Below are 5,788 nucleotides of genomic sequence, written 5' to 3'. Positions count from 1 at the left end.
GTCCCCTAGAGCCACAGGCCACCTCCAATTAAAGAATGACTCCAATGCCAATCTAAAATAATGATACTGAACTTCAATAATGGTTTAAAAACACTTTGCTCTTTAATAAACAAACATTCCCACCATTATGTGACAAAGACTTTTCTGTGGCAGATGCATTTCACAAAACTGCACTTTCAAACCAGAATTCATTAAATACTCAAATCAACATCATTAAGTGCTCAATTACTTCGAACCAAAAAAGCCAGTGTGCCAGTCTAAAGCGAGAACCAGCTTTCAGCTTCAAATGTATTTACAAAATATCACAAAATTGCCATTAAAAATTACAGTTGATTTATGATTTATTTACGGTGAATTAAGGACTTTTCTCTCCCAGCAATGCACCCCAAACAGTGCATCGCTAACCCAAAACAAGACCACTGATCACATTATGCTCTGATTGGAACTCCCTCATTTACTGCTGTAATTAACGGGAAGGTACTGCAGATGAAAGCATGTAAAAGGATATAAAAGGCCATTCTGGTGAGACAAAGTAGCTCCTTCTTGTCATATGCTTTTGTTATATATTTTCATTGGAATTTTGTCTGTGAGAATGGTGTCTGGCTCTCCATGCAAAAGAGTGCAGTAATGATTTTCATTAAGCTAATTGGTGATGCTATTTCCTTCCCCACAAGGCTAGAAAAGTGATTAGTGCTCGTCTGTGAAGGCCACACCCTGGGTAAGCTCATACACACTGCCTGCTGCAGTCCTCGTCTGTGAAGCCCACACCCTGGGTAAGCTCATACACACTGCCTGCTGTAGTCCTCGTCTATGAAGGCCACACCCTGGGTAAGCTCATACACACTGTCTGCTGCAGTGCTCGCCTATGAAGGCCACACACTGGGTAAGCTCATACACACTGCCTGCTGCAGTGCTCGCCTATGAAGGCCACACCCTGGGTAAGCTCATACACGCTGCCTGCTGCAGTGCTCGCCTATGAAGGCCACACCCTGGGTAAGCTCATACACGCTGTCTGCTGCAGTGCTCGCCTATGAAGGCCACACACTGGATAAGCTCATACACACTGTCTGCTGCAGTGCTCGCCTATGAAGGCCACACCCTGGGTAAGCTCATACACACTGCCTGCTGCAGTCCTCGTCTGTGAAGGCCACACCCTGGGTAAGCTCATACACACTGCCTGCTGCAGTCCTCGTCTGTGAAGGCCACACCCTGGGTAAGCTCATACACGCTGCCTGCTGCAGTGCTCGCCTGTGAAGGCCACACCCTGGGTAAGCTCATACACGCTGCCTGCTGCAGTGCTCGCCTATGAAGGCCACACCCTGGGTAAGCTCATACACGCTGCCTGCTGCAGTGCTCGCCTATGAAGGCCACACACTGGGTAAGCTCATACACGCTGCCTGCTGCAGTGCTCGCCTATGAAGGCCACACCCTGGGTAAGCTCATACACGCTGCCTGCTGCAGTGCTCGCCTATGAAGGCCACACCCTGGGTAAGCTCATACACGCTGCCTGCTGCAGTGCTCGCCTATGAAGGCCACACCCTGGGTAAGCTCATACACGCTGCCTGCTGCAGTGCTCGTCTGTGAAGGCCACACCCTGGGTAAGCTCATACACGCTGCCTGCTGCAGTGCTCGTCTGTGAAGGCCACACCCTGGGTAAGCTCATACACGCTGCCTGCTGCAGTGCTCGTCTGTGAAGGCCACACCCTGGGTAAGCTCATACACGCTGCCTGCTGCAGTGCTCGTCTATGAAGGCCACATCCTGGGTAAGCTCATACACGCTTCCTGCTGTACTAACTCCTTGAAACCCTTAACAGCATACTGATCCAGAACATCCTACATGCTTTCTCAATTCAGGTGCATAGCCCACAGTCACTGTCAGGGGCAGCAGGGCTGCTCCATGCCTGCCCAACAAACCACATGTCCCCCGCCCTGTGACGGATTAGCATCCCGTCCAGTGCGTCCCCCGCCTTGTGACGGACTGGCATCCCCTGCAGGGCATCCCCTGCCTTGTGGTGGACCGGCATCCCGTCCAGGGCGTCCCCCGCCTTGTGATGGACCGGCATCCCTCCAGGGCGTCCCCCGCCTTGTGATGGACCGGCATCCCGTCCAGGGCGTCCCCCGCCTTGTGATGGACCGGCATCCCGTCCAGGGCGTCCCCCGCCTTGTGGTGGACCGGCATCCCTCCAGGGCGTCCCCCGCCTTGTGGTGGACCGGCATCCCGTCCAGGGCGTCCCCTGCCTTGTGGTGGACCGGCATCCCGTCCAGGGCGTCCCCTGCCTTGTGGTGGACCGGCATCCCTCCAGGGCGTCCCCCGCCTTGTGGTGGACCGGCATCCCGTCCAGGGCGTCCCCTGCCTTGTGATGGACTGGCATCCCTCCAGGGCGTCCCCCGCCTTGTGATGGACCGGCATCCCATCCAGGGCGTCCCCCGCCTTGTGGTGGACCGGCATCCCTCCAGGGCGTCCCCCGCCTTGTGATGGACCGGCATCCTGTCCAGGGTGTCCCCCGCCTTGTGGTGGACCGGCATCCCTCCAGGGCGTCCCCCGCCTTGTGGTGGACCGGCATCCCTCCAGGGTGTCCTCCGCCTTGTGATGGACCGGCATCCCGTCCAGGGCGTCCCCTGCCTTGTGGTGGACCGGCATCCCTCCAGGGCGTCCTGCGGTCAGTTCTACCTGGGAGACATTTAAGACCCCCTGTAATCCTGCCTAGGACAGGCAGTTGAAAGATGGATGGATGGGGGGATGGATTATGGATGGATAGATGATATAATTCATCAGAATTTGTGATCCATATTTGTGCCCACTCCTGGTGATGAAGGTTAGAGCTGGAGCAGTTCCTCTCTGCAGGGGAGATCCCCCCCCCCCCCCCCCCCGCTGCTGTCCTCCTGCTTGGGGAGCAGCTGAAAGGCTCCAGTGAAATATCCCACAGATTAAGAGGGTGAGATTATTATATTTAAAGGATGAATGCAGCCTCGTTCACAGCCGTCCGCTGAATGCAATTATAACATGGGGAGTAATTTAGCTGTAATGTGATTATGGGGGAGCTCGTCATTCCCCAGCAGGCAAAGGGGGGGCGGGCTCCGGGGAACCTGACTGAGATGAGGAGTGGACACTGCGGAGTCTCAGCCATCCCTCATGGAGCCCTCACCGTCACTATCACGATGGGGTATCACCATTACTCACCAGCGAATGCAGGCACTTTCAGAGACCACCCCCCCCCCACTCCCTGCTGCCCCTGACAGTGACTGTGGGCTATGCACCTGAACTGAGAAAGCATGTAGGGTGTTCTGGATCGGTATGCTGTTAAATATGAAACTTGGAATCACGAGATGAATGGTCTGAAGATATCTCTGCTGCGTTCCTGCTGCTGCATTCCTGCTGCTGCGTTCCTGCTGCTGCGTTCCTGCTGCTGCGTTCTTGCTGCTCTTATTGCGAGGCAGGGAGCCCCCTGCCTTCCCAGGTCTTGCAGAGAGTGAGCTGAGATGAGCAGACCAGTGACAGGATGCCACTCTGTCTGACCCCACCCTCGAGGAGAGGGAGCTGGGGGGCATTCAGAACCTTGCTCCGCCCATGGGGCCGCTTAACTGGGCCAGCCTCTCTTTGGCACACTCAGAGGAGCCACGTAGTCTAATTAGTCCAGATGTGTTGGCTGAGTGCCCTCTTCAGGACCACGCAGGCATGTGGTGGCAGCCCTAGTGCAGTTGTCCCCTCCCAATCTGTGGGAGGCTCACACTCACCAACTGCCAGCAGGAAACACGGGCCCAGCAGCATGCTACACAGGGAGTCACAAGGAGGACCAATGGTGACATTCAGAGGGGCATGGAACCATGAGGCGAGGGGGGAGGATAATGAGAAGGAGGAAGAGTAGAAGGAGGAGAAAGAGAAGGAGTACAAAGTGGAGAAAGGAGGAGAGGAGGATGAACATGATGATGATGAGGAGGTGGAACAATAGATGTAGACAGAGGAAAATGAGGTGAAGGAGCAAGAGAAAGGGGGGAGGAGGAGTAGAAGGAGGAGAAAAAGGAGGAGTATGAGAGGGAAAATAAGGAGAAGGAGGAGAAAGAGCAGGAGAGGAGGAGGAAAACGAGCAGGAGAAAGAGGAGGTGGAGCAATAGAAGGAAGATAAGTAGAAGGAGGAGAAAGAGGAGGAGGAAAATGGGGGGGGGAGGAGTGAGTGAAAGAGGAGGAGGAGAAGGAAGAGAAGCCCACCAGACTCACAAACTACACACAGGCAACAGATGCACAGTGATGACCATCTTGGAGAGGGATCCCTAAAGGTCACACTGAATTTGCTCTGACGGGTCGCTAGGGGCCCTTACGGTCTTTGGAGAGGGACCCCTAAACGCTACACTGCATTTGCTCTGACGGGTCGCTAGGGGCCCTTACGCTCTTTGGAGAGGGACCCCTAAAGGTCACACTGCGTTAGCTCTGACGGGTCACTAGGGGCCCTTACGCTCTTTGGAGATGGACCCCTAAAGGTCACACTGCGTTAGCTCTGACGGGTCGCTAGGGGCCCTTACGCTCTTTGGAGATGGACCCCTAAAGGTCACACTGCGTTAGCTCTGACGGGTCGCTAGGGGCCCTTACGCTCTTTGGAGATGGACCCCTAAACGCTACACTGCATTTGCTCTGACGGGTCGCTAGGGGCCCTTACGGTCTTTGGAGATGGACCCCTAAACGCTACACTGCATTTGCTCTGACGGGTCGCTAGGGGCCCTTACGCTCTTTGGAGATGGACCCCTAAAGGTCACACTGCGTTAGCTCTGACGGGTCGCTAGGGGCCCTTACGCTCTTTGGAGATGGACCCCTAAAGGTCACACTGCGTTATCTCTGACGGATAGTTACAGGCCCTTTCCCTCTATGGATTCTTTGCTCCTGCAGTGGTGGCAGTGACAGTTACAGGCTCAGACATCAGAAGGTGAATTGAGAAACTGACAGTGCCCAGAATCCTGGAGCTGCTATCTAGCAATATATTCATCTATTTCTGGAAGCAATTTGCTTTCTCCCAGCTCACCACCTGCACCACTGCTGCCTACATCTGCGCAGAAACCAGGACTCGGGTCACATGATCTTCAGGACCCCAAGGCAGCGACAGATAATTTGGGTAATACCACCTACATGTTCATATTCACACAACAAAAGTGAATCTCTGTGGCTTAAATTTAATAAAGCAACATTTCATGATAATTAGCTGGCTGGAGAAATTTAGAAATGAAATGAACACGAATCTGATGAATGCGCATTTTCACATATCTCTTTGAGCATTTGGGATCGTGCAGGTGTCATTCCAACTGCATCGCTTCTGGTTACTAGAAACAGGAAGGCTAAAGACAGCAGTGATTGCCCCCCTAGCTCCGCACCCCTGGAGGGGGGGGCAATCCGTCAGGGCGCTGATCTGATCCCTGTTCTGAACCTCTGATTATTCTGGAAGGTTATAAGAGTAATACATAAATTAAGCGTTTAGTTATGTTCTCCAAGGGAGCAGATCTGCAAATGGAAGACTGGAGGGGAGAGGGTTTCAGTTGCCAGGCGACCATGACTTTTTTCCTAAGGTAAGAGCTTTGGCTTTGGTCTCTCTGACATGCTGATAGGCCAGTGAGAGTGGCTCTCACCTTATCTGGAGGACTGAGGTCTCCTGGGTGCAGTGCAACCTGAAAGCCAAGCTCCCAATCTCTCTCCATCCATGCTTATTCTCCTCCTGCTGCATGGCTCTCCTTGAGCTGAACTCCTGCTGATCAAATTTGAGCACTGTGCATGAGAGACTAGCTGTAACCCTAGCATTAACCCCTA

Source organism: Paramormyrops kingsleyae, chromosome 7 (genome assembly GCF_048594095.1).
Source record: "Paramormyrops kingsleyae isolate MSU_618 chromosome 7, PKINGS_0.4, whole genome shotgun sequence".
Taxonomy (NCBI): domain Eukaryota; kingdom Metazoa; phylum Chordata; class Actinopteri; order Osteoglossiformes; family Mormyridae; genus Paramormyrops; species Paramormyrops kingsleyae.
This window is presented reverse-complemented; position numbering follows the sequence as displayed.